Source organism: Schistocerca americana, chromosome 5, assembly GCF_021461395.2.
Source record: "Schistocerca americana isolate TAMUIC-IGC-003095 chromosome 5, iqSchAmer2.1, whole genome shotgun sequence".
In the NCBI taxonomy this organism is placed as follows: domain Eukaryota; kingdom Metazoa; phylum Arthropoda; class Insecta; order Orthoptera; family Acrididae; genus Schistocerca; species Schistocerca americana.
In genome coordinates this window covers 707,621,332-707,635,992 of record NC_060123.1, presented here as the reverse complement: position 1 = coordinate 707,635,992, position 14,661 = coordinate 707,621,332, and positions in this window count along the sequence as shown.

Here is a 14,661-nt window from a genome sequence, read left to right as displayed (position 1 = left end):
TAATATTCCGCTTCGTCAAGATCCTCCCCATTCTTTCCGTTATATTTTTAACAAACGGCAGGAAAACCTTAGATTTTGCAGTAGCCTGTACGTCAGTATGATTTCTGCGTGGCTGCCTCAACGCACGTTTTATTTCGGCGGACGAATATCCGTTCTTCGTTAGTGCATTGTGGAGATGCTCCATCTCAGCGTCGAGCAACTCAGGTTCACAAATATTTCTAGCTCTGTCCGCTAACGTCTTGATAACACCCCGCTTCTGTTGTGGGTGGTGGTTCGAATCCCGGTGCAAATAACGGTCCGTGTGCGTGGGTTTGCGGTACACTGAGTGGCCCAAACTACCATTTTCGTTTCTAAACACAAGCACATCGAGGAAATGTAGTTTGCCGTCTACCTCCCCCTCCATTGTAAACTGAATTCTTGAGTTTATACTGTTCAGATGTTCGTGGAACCGGCTTAGTTCCTCCCTACCATGTCTCCACAGCAGAAACGTGTCATCCACGTAGCGGAATATTACCGTAATTTACAAGCCCACCAGGAAGATACAGGAATACCTTAGGCCTGCCAAGGACGCTCGCAAACCATTGGAAAAATCTGGAGTGTATAGGATCCCATGCAGGTGTGGTGATGTTTATGTGGGTACCACCAAAAGAACTGTTTCTAAACGTTTGGAAGAGAGAGCTCAAGGGAAATTGTAGAAGAGGAGAAACGGAACGATCAGCTGTTGCGGAGCATGCTTTCCAGCCAGGGAACCACAATATTCATTTCGAGGAGACGCAAGTACTAGCGGCCACGAGCGGATACTACGAAAGGCTCTACAGGGAGGCAATCGAAATCGCTAAACACCCAAATAATTTCAACCGAAAGGAGGAGGGCGTCAAACTAAACGGTATATGGATGCCGGTGTTAAAGAAGATGTGTACCACCCGTCCACTACTGGGTGATGGCAACGGCGATCGACGGCGACGGACAGCGGCCAATTGCACTGACGCTTTCAAAACACGTGACGTCGCGCCGCGGCGCGGGGGCGCGCGGACACGGAATTTAGCGGCAGTCAGTAGCGAGCCAGTGTGTGTGTTGGACCTTCCATCAAGCTACGGACCCCCTTGAAGATGTCTCCCGCAGTCGGAGACAAAACGTTGGGAATCACCACAGAATTCATCAACCGACCACGGCATAACAGCCCAGATAATTATAATGGACATGATATTTCCGGCCGTGAAAGTTTACATTTTAGAATCCTACACCTGTTATACCATTTTCTGCTACTGTTGATATTACCCGATACTCATCTGACAAGAAATACTTGTCTTCCTTCCACTTCACTTCACTGACCCCTACTATATCTAGATTGAGCCTTTGCATATCCCTTTTCAGATTTTCTAGTTTCCCTACCACGTTCAAGCTTCTGACATTCCACGCCCCGACTCGCAGAACGTTATCCTTTCGTTGATTATTCAATCTTTTTCTCATGGTAACCTCCCCCTTGGCAGTCCCCTCCCGGAGATCCGAATGGGGGACTATTCCGGAATCTTTTGCCAATGGAGAGATCATCATGACACTTCTTCAATTACAGGCCACATGTCCTGTGGATACACGTTACATGTCTTTAATGCTGTGGTTTCCATTGCCTTCTGCATCCTCATGTCGTTGATCATTGCTGATTCTTCCGCCTTTAGGGGCAATTTCCCACCCCTAGGACAAGAGAGTGCCCTGGACCTCTATCCGCTCCTCCGCCCTCTTTGACAAGGCCGTTGGCAGAATGAGGCTGACTTCTTATGCCGGAAGTCTTCGGTCGCCAATGCTGATTATTTATCAAAATTTAGGCAGTGGCGGGGATCGAAGCCGGGACCGAAGACGTTTTGATTATGAGTGAAAGACGCTACCCCTAGACCACGGGTACCTGCAACACGTAAACGTAATATAAAATATATTGTTAGTTTACGTTGGGCCACAGATTGCAGTCTTTTTTTTTTTGTTTCGAATGTCGACATAAGGATTACTTAATTGTTGATCTTCCACAAAAAAGTAGACTAACTGTATGAAAGTTATAATAAATTTCTTGTGTTAACAGACGTATTCATAATACTTTACACTAAAAACGATAAAATTGCTTAAACTTAAAAAGGGGTATTCCTAGAAAATAAAGGGCCAAGATCCATACAAAAATATAGTCTTGAGTTGCGTAACACAGTCATCAAACACCTTAATTGTGACTTTGTTACGCAACGGTCGCAGGTTCGAATCCTGCCTCGGGCATGGATGTGTGTGATGTCTTTAGGTTAGTTAGGTTTAAGTAGTTCTAAGTTCTAGGGGACTGACGACCTCTCAAGTTAAGTCCCATAATGCTCAGAGCCATTTGAACCTTTTATTTTATTTTATTTATTTATTTATTTATTTTTTTTTTTTTTTTTTTTTTTTTTTTTGTTAGGCTACTCCATTGGAATTTCCCTTCGTCGTCTGTATACAGATATCATATTAATTTCATTTTCATTCGTGTTCATAGTAGCTATAGCAGATATGAATGCCACATCTTTGCTTGGGAGGAGCGTATCCACCACGAATTCAGTCTCTCCACCATGGATTGAATTAAATCCAAGACAAAGAAATATTTCTAACTGAACGCTAAAAACTGAGAGGACTGTAATGTATCCTTCTTGTCGAGCGAGAAATTAATTGTCCAGTGTTTTTGACAAATTCCGCCATTGTGATAGCGAATCTGCATTTACATTATTATTGTTTGGTACTGGTCCTGCGTTTTAAACTGCCTTAATAAAGTTGTTCGGGATATTTTGGCCTTCCTAAAGTTTGTGTTGGAAACGCATTGGTTAATACTAGATTTGAATCATATCTGTTGGGTATTCACAAAACTTTATACCTTCTATCTGGTACTAAGTGTTACTTGCCATGCGAAAAGAACATTTCCGTCGGTCCCATTTCGATCCGAGAGTTATTTGGCTGAAAATCACCGTTTGGAACGTTAAACGTTTGTTGCCACCCATAGTTTGTATTACTGGCAGTCATGAGATAACTGACTTGGGTTAAGAATGTTCATCCTTCTGATGGAAGTTTTGAGGGAATTCGGCGGTTCACTTTTCCAAAAAAAAAATAAATCAAATCAATGAAAATAAAAAATAAATAATAATAATAATAATAATAATAATAATGGATTACCTGGATTCCTCCTTTCGATATTTGCAGTCCTCCTTTCGATGTTATTTGTTGTATATATTCATGCCTTAACTGACGCTGGGAGGGGGGCAGGGAGGGGGGGGGGGGGATATTGCCAATCGTACACATGATTCTATCAGTGACCAAGATCTGCCAAACTGGTTTCCGAAGACTGTAATAGCGATGTTGTGTCTCCATCCATCAGCTACTTGGCCGTAGCTAGTAAATAGTTGGAGACACAACATCGTTGTTACAGTCTACGGGAACTATGTAATAAATAACATCGAATTGACGGCTGCAGGTGTTCTATTTTATTACTTGGGACAATAATGTTCATTTCCTTTTGTGATTTCGTACCGTTAGAGAAGGCGCTGGTTTTGCCCGAAGTGGTACATATGTCAGGATATTACCACGTTTCCAGGGACTACGTGTGCATACACTATATGTTGTAGACTTCATTTGAGTGATTCTTGGTTCTTATGCCACGTGTTCTAACCCACAGGGTTGCTCTGTCAGACGTACTGCGGACATTCCCATTAATTAGAGGGGTTCTGGGCCAGCACGAGGGCAAACAGCGGCTGTCTGGTCCTCGCTCTCACTAACAGCATTGCGGGACGGAACAAAGGGCGCAGCCTCAGTGGCTGCAACCTTGTTTAAGAATGTGACCGCATTGCAGGCAGTTACTAACAACAGCGCAGGATGGCTCTCCGGTATTATTCGGTAGGACAGCGGATATTGTGTACGAATACAGTCTGGGCGTTTCTGCGCCTTTTATGTTATGAAACGCACTTCTATAACTTGTGCCTTTTAACTGGGTTTCTTAGCTAACCCCTTGACGTGATGTGAGGTTCACTATTTCTTCTCGTGATATCCAACTTTGATGACAAATACTATCCCTTCCTCTGAAAACGATGTCCTAACATTTATTGTTATTTCTTACTGTTCCGTATGGAAACTTGGTATGTAATGAGACGTACATAACATATACTTTTTGTTTTGCTAGAAACAGCCGAGCCCCCAGCAGCTTCTGAAATCCACAGCTCCTTTGGGCATAGCCATAATTATCTTGTGGTAATTCGTTTGTTCAAGGTTGCATGTCCATGAATTCTTATAATATTTGACGTGATTTTAAATGATTGAAAAAAAAGGCAAGAACGTTAGGTATTGTTTTTTCATTAACGTTCTGCACAAAAAGAAGCCTCATTGCGTCGATTCCGCTTGGTACAGTCAGTGTCGCTACCAGATTATTCAGTAGAATCAAAACACTCGGAAATCTGCCAGTATGTGGTCTGAGCCAGTGATGAGTCCACAGCTGCCCGTCTGGAGCTGAGGCTCCTTTCATTGTGGTTGCTTGTGACGTCAGTTACGTGGCGTCACTGTTGTTTGGATGAAGCAAATGACGTTTATCGAAGTTTTAGACTGTGGTACTTAGATTAATCCAGAATGGTTCTCGACTAAAGCATAGAAAAATAAGCCCGAGGGAGGATCCGAATCTCCGAGGGCGGGGGGCGGGGAACCGCGCGAACTGTGGCAACGCGCCTCAGACCACACGGCTACCCAGTGCGGCCCTGACATAAGGCCACGCACTATTGTTTGATGGCAGTTATCTCTTACAAAACATTTTATGTCAACGCAGATTTCGGTTGCTGTGGTGTGACGATGCATGTTTGTAGTGCTGGGTAATATTTCCAAAAGGGAAATCTAATATGGCCTACGAATACTTGAATAGCAATTCAAAGCTGTTAAGGGGAGTTAGAACGGCAAAAAAACTTTTTCTTCCCCTTTTCGGATTTTTATCTCATTATAAAATTTGCAATTTTCGAGTGTATACCCGTCCTTTTTTCCCCCTAAGGTAAGTCTTTCCGCTCCCGGGATTGGAATGACTCCTTACCCTCTCCCTTAAAACCCACATCCTTTCGTCTTTCCCTCTCCTTCCCTCTTTCCTGATGAGGCAACAGTTTGTTGCGAAAGCTTGAATTTTGTGTGTATGTTTGTGTTTGTTTGTGTGTCTGTCGACCTGCCAGCACTTTCATTTGGTAAGTCACATCATCTTTGTTTTTAGATATATATTTTTCCTACGTGGAATGTTTCCCTATATTATAACCATATATATATATATAACCATATATATATATAAACTCCAATGTGAAGTATTTTATTTGTCTAAATATAATTTACACCACTTGAAAATATTAAAATTTTTACGTGCATTACTTCAAGTCTAATAAAATCGGTAATTTTTTATACAGAAGGTTGTGGATTGCTGTGTTATAAAGGTTAAAATTACGTGTTTGTATTGGTAGTACTGTCAAAAACAGTATCGTATCTTTTAATAGTATAAACACGCGTTGTATGTCGAAGTACTAACGTTTTTCCGGGGAAAAGTGACGAATAGATTGGTAAATCTCTCAAAAAGTAAAGTATGACGCCAAAACGAAGTGTTTTTAAGAAACGTAGGTTTTATGGGAATAGATTTCCGAATAAAGGGAAATATTGTGTTCAACATGTGGCGTGTGAAGTTACAGAGAATGAAATACAGGCAAACTCGCTAGTATCTCGAGAAACACCCATTAATGTTTCGAAGATTTAAATAAAACGTTTTGATACAGTTTTCTCAAAACTAAAATTATGTAAATGTTAGGTTAGGCTATGTTCTGATAGATTTACACATCTTAGCAAGGGTGTTAGGTGAATGTTTGTGTTGTAAAATATGGGAAGGGCCAATTAGTTTACATGAGGACAGTGACGTATCAAATGGACTAGGCACGAAACTTATCGTTAATTGTGCCGGTTGTAGATATAATCGTTCATTTTGGAATTCTGATAAGTGTAAAGATAATTATTTTGAAGTAAATGTTAGGTGGTTTTATGGATTGAGAGCTATTGGCGAAGGACACGCTGCAGCACAAACAATGCATGCCGTGATGTATATGCCACGCCCACCTTGTAAACTCGACAAGTATGCAGGATTTATTGGAGCTGCTGTGGAATCTGTTGCATGTGAGTCAATGAAGGGCGCTGCAAACGAAGCTGTTGAAATAAATGGTGGTATGACTGACATACCATTAGCTTTTGACGGCACTTGGCAGTTGACAGTTCTAAGAATTCTGTTGCTACGGTGACCAGTGTCGATACTGGAAAGGTAATAGATTTCCACATTTTAACCAAACATTGTTATAAGTGTAAATCAAGAAATGAGGAAGGACATATCTTTGACAGAAGTTATGAAGGAACAATTGGTGATATGGAGGCCTCTGCAGCTACTGAAATTTTTAGTCAATCTGTGAACAACAGGGGAGTGTTTTACACTAAGTTCTTAGGTGATGGAAACTCAAAGGCATATAACAGTGTAGTAGCCGCTCAGCCTAATGGTGAAAAGATTATCACAAAACTGGAATGTGTTGGTCATGTGCAGAAGTGAGTGGGTACCACGTTGAAGTTGAAATAAAGTTTGAGAGACAAGAAACTTTCTGATGGTAAAATCATACGAGGCAGGCTGACAGACAAAATGATTAACTACAGCAGTATTATGGGGTGGTCATTAGAAGTAATACAGAGGATTTTTTGAAAACAGAGTAGGCAGTATGGCCTACTTTCTTCCACGATGAAAAACCAGTACACCCTCCTGGACCTGATTCATGGTGCAATTACCGCAATGCCCAGTACTCAAACAGTTCATACAGCTTTAAAAATTCCGTCCCAGCAGCAGTCATGGATATCATAAAACCTATTCACAGAGACCTGGCACGTCTTGAATTACTGAAGAATTGTCTGCTTGGTCAGACTCAAAATCCCAATGAGTCGTTCAATAATCTTATATGGACTCACTTACCAAAAAACGTTTTTGCTAGAATGAAGACGCTAAAGTGGAGGGTCAGTGATGCTGTTATTGCTTTTAATAATGGCAACATTGGTAGGGTGAAAATGCTACAGGATATGGGAATTAATCATGGAGCCAACTGCATCAGAGAACTTGAACGGATGGACAAGGTTCACATTGATAAAACAGAGTATGCAGCACAGTTGGCCACTAAGGAATCTGGAAATAAGGAACGAAGAAAAAACTTGGAAAGAGAATAAGAGGATGATATACAGTATGGCGCAGGGTAATTCTGAGTGAATAAAAATAAAAAAATAAGCAAACATTAAGTAAGATACAGTCCTTTGAAACTTTAGGAGCTGTTCCTGAAAGTTTACATTTACTGTTAGATTTTTTCCTAAATCTCAGAAACCACTTCGAGCAGAGTATTCAAGTTTTCAGGGAGTAATGACATACATATTTTGAGTATACTGAAAAAAAGAACATAATGATATGTATAATTAAAATTATAACATACACAAAGTACACAAAATTTTGACCGTGTAATTATAAAATTTTATTTCCAAAAGCAGTGCCTGAAATACAATGATTGTAGTTCAGTAGACTCAGAACATACAGTTTAATATCCTGTAAAAGTTTCATCTCAATGGCTACAGTGGTTCCTGAAATACAGAGAAGCCAAGTCACTAAATTTAACATTGTCGGGATAGGGCGTTCCAACTCCCCTTAACAAGTACAAGTAAAAATATGGAAATGGAAAGAAACTGATAATTTCAGTCAATTTTATGTTGTATCCAAAAATATCTGCGGTTATGACGGACAAGGGACTGTTCTTGTGAAGCAATGGGTTAGTAACACTTGGAGTGGTCATAATTTGTGTTTGTTTTACGAAAACAATTCGGTAGAGTTATATAACAGCATACGTCAACGCCCTCTTGAAAAATACATTGTTTGCAGCAGCGTATTTAGCCGCTGCTACTCTCGTTATCCCTATTTTCAGATGGCTCTGAACAGACCACATATCTGAAAGAAATTGTGATTTAACGACTAAAGTCTTATATAGGCAGATTCATAGCCATTGTTATGGTTTGATTTGTCCTTCTTATATGTTTCGTGTTTCGGTTAAAGTCTTACTGCAATCTGGTGCTACCCAAAAATTCTGCAATAAATACTTACTACATAACATAGATACATTTTCGTATCCGCTGTGTCGTAATGTTCGAACAAAACTAAATGAGCAGTATCTCTTTGTTCTAAGAATAGCGGAGGCTGTCCTGAAGTGATCAACTGAGCTGACGGAATATAAGTGACACTTTCACCTGAGTTTCATGGTACATGTAAACTGCAGTTCCTTTTAGCAACATCCAGAACAGTCTATAAGTTAAATGAACTAAAAGATAATTCCCGATTTTGAGAATAAAGACGTATTTCAATACAATTATATTTTATTTTGAATGAAAAACTTATAAAAATATAATAGAAAGGAAAGAAGTTTGTGTGATTACGAAAATAAATTAACTAAATTTCCGAGCTGTGCCACAACACAAGCTTCACAAAGTATAATACACGCAAAATGTCACACCAGCTGGCATTAAGGAAGCCGTAAAGGAATATTCTATCAAGTCATACTCCTCCGATCTCAAGAGTGCAACAGTTTTGAGGGATGACTCGAGAAGGCGGGCAACCAATGTGTTTCCAGATGCCAAAAAGCACCGACCCATAACTTCATTTTCTGAAGAACTTCTCAGTGTCCTCAAATAGCCTCCGCAGGACGAGGCAGCAGGGGTCGAATTCATAGACGGAACCAGCATTCCAATTCTAAAAAGAAGCTTGCAAGACTACACTGGTCTCGCGGTTAGATGTGAAAGACTATGCTCGTCTGTAAGTTTGCATACTGACAGCAATGACTTTAACTTGTAAGCCTTGCAGTTGCCTACGTGACCGTCTGTCTGCCGAACTGGTTCTGCCGTCTGACAGTGGATGTTGCTGCTAGGCTGCTTTGGTGATTATCAGTTTTATCATGAACTTAAATAAAACATGGATGCTGAAATAATTTAATAAAATGGTGGGCATGTCATTACTGTATTCAGTTATTGGTTAATACATCAACATAGAATAAATGTTTATTTAAAAAAAGGAAAGAGTTCATTGATTATAAAATAGAACAAACAACACAAGTTTAGCGAGCTGACAAATAAATCATGAACAGTTGTCAACACAAATAGAAGCAACAAATAATTATCACACCACTGGGTGGCGTTTTGTTGGCAAGAACTAAGGTTTATCTGTTTAATTTACACGTATCAAAAAAAGTTTTGCATCGCCTCAGTTCCGTGAGTTTCGGAACCTGTACAGAAAAGTGGAATAGAGGTCACATAATTTCCGCCTTTTTTATTGCTCATGAAAACCACACATTGCATGTTGTACCACCATACAGTGAGGCCTTCAGAGGTGGTGGTCCAGACAGCTGCACACACTTGTACCTCTAATACCCAGTGCCACGTCCTCTGGCATTGATGCATGCCTGTATTCATCGTGGCATACTATCCACAAGTTCATGAAGGTACTGTTGGTCCAGATTGTCCCAATCCTCAGCGGCGATTCGGCGTAGATCCCTCAGAGTGGTTGATGGGTCACATAGTCCATAAACAGCCCTTTTCAATCTAGCCCAGGAGTGCTCGATAAGGTTCGTGTCTGGAGAACATGCTGGTCACTCTAGTCGATCGATGTCGTTATCCTGAAGGAAGCCATTCACGAGAAGTGCACGGTGAGGGCGCAAATTGTCGTCCATAAAGACGAATGCTCCCCAATATGCTGCCGATATGGTTGCACTATTCACGTACTGTACAGCCGTTACGGTGCCTTCCATGACCACCAGCGGCGTACGTCGGCCCCACGTAATGCCACCCCAAAATAGCACGGAACCTCCACCTTGCTGCACAGTGTGTCTAAGGCGTTCAGCCTGACAGGATTTCCTCCAAACACGTCTCCTTGTGCACAACTACCGGTGGAAGGGGGGAGGAGTGCAGAAGCGAGGCAGTCTTCCTTACCACCTGGATGGTGAGATCTTTACTGATCTTCCGGTCTGTGCTGTCACTCAGTAAACTGTTCCTTTTTTCATGATGGTCGTAACGACAGGGGAATTACCGTTATCAGCTGGAAGATCCACCGTTTCGGAATCCTAGCGAAGCTTACGTAGTGCAGCCCTCTCTGTCACATATGTGTTACTTCTTTATGGGCGAGACTTCATAACTGCTCGACAAGTTTCGTGTCTTACTTCTTCTGCTTATTCCGCAGAAAGGGGACGAACAGCTTCTTAAACGGCGCTAATGAAAGCCGGTATTGGTAAAACCTTTGGTGTGGGTGTAAAGTTCGGTCCTTTACCTAAAACCATCATTGCAGCGTCGTCCAAATCTTTATCCGTCACATTAATAACGAAGCGTCGAATAACAGTTTGTTGCTGCGAAGACGTCTCAAGCCAGCTAAACTTTGGCATCTGTCTCGATGTGGCTACCTCACGAACCCAGTACGACTTGGCCCACGTTATACCATCAACCCCACTCTATGAATTCTAAGGTAACTCCACAGATATCTTTAGATGCAGGTGTTAAACTTGTTCCGAAACCAGGTCCAAATTTTGGCGAGTGAAGTGGATCCTCTCCTTAACATAAGCAGCACAAGCTTTCCTTAAAAACATATTCATGGTAGTCGACTTTAAGAAATGTACTAACCTGGCAAACTTTGGAACTATGCCATGCTCACGGCATCTTAATAAAACACTGAGAGTTCAGTAACCTCGCTCTCAAGTGTCGGCGAACATTAAAAACCATCTTCTCCTCGAAGAGGTACTTGATGTGCGTATTCACGTCTTCGCAGCGTAAAGACTGTGTCATAAAATTTCGGGCGTGCATAAATTCAGCTTCCTCTAAAATTTCGGCTGAAAACCGTCCAGCCATCTTCAGAGTGAGCCGAGGTGACTAACTCTCCAGCACTTGCTCCGTCCTGTTACACCCGAGGACCGAACCACTGCGTATGCAGCCAGAGATATAGAAGGCGCCAGAGACGTTGATTGACGCAAAGAGGTGTAACATATGCAAGGAAATTAAACCTATGGCTGCGCAGTCGATCGACACGGTGATATCGATGTGTCACGGAGAGCTGAACCGTCGCCACGTCTTTGTGATTTAATTAAATTGCCGGATTCCATGATTTGTTCAAGCTGAAGCCGCTACCTCAATTAATTAAATTCGTCGCCAACCGAATTTCAATTGCTTCTTTCACTACTGAGTCCCAGAAAGATGAAGTCGAGGCTAAAATTTCGGCATTACCGTACACCATAGAGTGCCCAGTGTCAATACAGAGCTCGGCCACCGCAGATTTATTAGGCAGTAAGAGGCGGGTGTACCTGCGGTGCTCTGACCATTCTCCTGGACTGTACGCGTCGTCCGGCCGATGTATAAACGGCCGCACTCCCAGGGGATCTTGTAAATACTAGGCTTCCGAAGCACCACATCATCTTAACGGAACGCAGGAGTGCTGCAGTCTTTGGTGGAGGCCGAAAAATCACTTTCACTTTGTGTTTACTGAGGATCCGTCCAATATTTGACGAAAGGCTTCGCACGTATAGCAGGAAAGCCATCGATTTAAAGCATTCCGTGTCTTCTTCCGCTTTTCTTGTGCCCACTGTTGCTTTTGTTTGTAGTGCCATACGTATCTGCCTTGGAGAGTATCACTTGTCAATGTGGACGGCACTCTTGGTGCTTCGACATCTTCTGCGAAGGGTAAAAAGAACGAAGTAAGGGGAGTAGGTAAAACTACTCAATTTGTTCTTATTCATGGACCTACTTTATTTTGTGGTGCGAAGTTAAATTTTTCTCTAATGAAAGTTTCTTCTTCTTCCAGTTTGGGTAACGGATGGATAACAGTTGCTTTCGTTGCTTGTAACAATGCAGGGAGAGCCGGTTTGGAATCCTTTGAAACTCGTGAAATCTTGGCTTACCGTACTATACCTGTTTCTGAGATTATTATTGCTAGTGAGGGTTCCTACCTTTTACCGCACGGGAGTTTGTCTTTGTCTTGTCGCAGACGTTGTAAGATAAATTCCGATTGTAGTATTCACTTATGGGTGAAGGCTAGTGGTCCTTCTTCTTTGGAAGATTGTCGCATTGTGGGTGATTGTACCATCTATAATCATTGAAAGCAGTTCTCTTCTCAGGTGTAGAATCTCGTCCTCCATACTGCTCTCGTCAGCAATGACGTACACTCATCGTCTGCGAAGGATGGTGGAAGCTATTCGCACGTAAATATAAATCCGTATGGGTCGGTTTTCGATACACTGCATGTCCCAAAGTGCCATCATACTTGCGCGATACCAACACATCAAAAAATGGAAGATTTCCGTGTTTTTCGATTTCCATCGTCAACTGAATTTGTCTGTGAAAGGAATGCAGACGATTTAAAAATAGCCGCTTCAGCTTGGACAAATCATGCTAACCGTCAGTTTCTGTAATTAAATCACAAGGACGTCGCGACGGTGCAGCTCTCCGTGACGCATCGATTTCACCGTTAGGATCGACTGCGCAGCCATAGATATAATTTCCATGGATACGTTACGCCTCTTTGCCTCCCATCAACGTCTCTGGCGCCTTGTGTACCTTTGGCCGCATACACAGTGGTTCGGTCTTCGGGTTTAAAAGGACGGAGCTAGTGCCGGAGCGTTAGTCACCTCGGCCCACTCGGAATGAAGATGGCTGGACGGTATTAAGCAGAAATATTTGGCGAACTACTCAAGAGGATGTCACTATCAGGAGAAAGAAAATTGGCGTTCTACGGATCGGAGCGTGGAATGTCAGATCCCTTAATCGGGCAGGTAGGTTAGGAAATTTAAAAAGGGAAATGGATAGGTTAAAGTTAGATATAGTGGGAATTAGTGAAGTTCGGTGACAGGAGGAACAAGACTTTTGGTCAGGCGAATACAGGGTTATAAATACAAAGTCAAATAGGGGTAATACAGGAGTAGGTTTAATAATGAATAAAAAAATAGGAATGCGGGTAAGCTACTACAAACAGCATAGTGAACGCATTATTGTGGCCAAGATAGACACGAAGCTCACGCCTACTGCAGTAGCACAAGTTTATATGCCAACTAGCTCTGCAGATGACGAAGAAATTGAAGAAATATATGACGAAATAAAAGAAATTATTCAGATAGTGAAGGTAGACGAAAATTATATAGTGATGGGTGACTGGAATTCGGTAGTAGGAAAAGGGAGAGAACCAAACGTAGTAGGTGAATATGGATTGGGGCTAAGAAATGAAAGAGGAAGCCGCCTGGTAGAATTTTGCACAGAGCACAACTTAATCATAGCTAACACTTGGTTCAAGAATCATAAGAGAAGTTTGTATACATGGAAGAAGCCTGGAGATACTGACAAATTTCAGATAGATTGTATAATGGTAAGACAGAGATTTAAATTGTAAGACACTTCCAGGGGCAGATGTGGACTCTGACCACAATCTATTGGTTATGAGCTGTAGATTAAAACTGAAGAAACTGCAAAAAGATAGGAATTTAATGAGATGGGACCTGGACAAATTGACTAAACCAGAGGTCGTACAGAGTTTCAGGCAGAGCGTAAGGGAACAAATGGCAGGAATGGGGGAAAGAAATACAGTAGAAGAAGAATGGGTAGCTTTGAGGGAAGGCAGCAGAGGATCAAGCAGGTAAAAAGACGAGGGTTAGTAGAAATCCTTGGGTAACAGAAGAAATATTAAATTTAATTGATTAAAGGAGAAAATATAAAAATGTAGTAAATGAAGCAGGCAATAAGGAGTACAAACGACTCAAAAATGAGATCGACAGGAAGTGCAAAATTGCTAAGCAGGGATGGCTAGAGGATAAATGTAAGGATGTAGAAGCTTATCCCACTAGGGGTAAGATAGATACTGCCTACAGGAAAATTACAGAGACCTTTGGAGAAAAGAGAACCACTTGTATGAATATCAAGAGCTCAGATGGAAACCCAGTTCTAAGCAAAGAAGGGAAAGCAGAAAGGTGGAAGGAGTATATAGAGGGTCTATACAAGGGCGATGTACTTGAGGACAATATTATGGAAATGGAAGAGGATGTAGATGAAGATAAAATGGGAGATATGATACTGCGTGAAGAGTTTGACAGAGCACTGCAAGACCTGAGTCGAAACAAGGCCACGGGAGTAGATAACATTCCATTAGAACTACTGACAGTCTTGGGAGAGCCAGTCCTGACAAAACTCTACCATCTGGTGAGCAAGACAGGCGAAATTCCCTCAGACTTCAAGAAGAATATAATAATTCCAATCCCAAAAAAAGCATGTGTTGACAGATGTGAAAATTACCGAACTATGAGTTTAATAAGTCACGGCTGCAAAATACTAACGCGAATTCTTTACAGACGAATGGAAAAACTAGTAGAAGTCGACCTAGGGGAAGATCAGTTTGGATTCCGTAGAAATATTGGAACACGTGAGGCAATACTGACCCTACGACTTATCTTAGAAGCTAGATTAAGGAAAGGCAAACCTACGTTTCTAGCATTTGTAGACTTAGAGAAAGCTTTTGACAATGTTGACTAGAATACTCTCTTTCAAATTCTGAAGGTGGCAGGGGTAAAATACAGGGAGCGAAAGGCTATT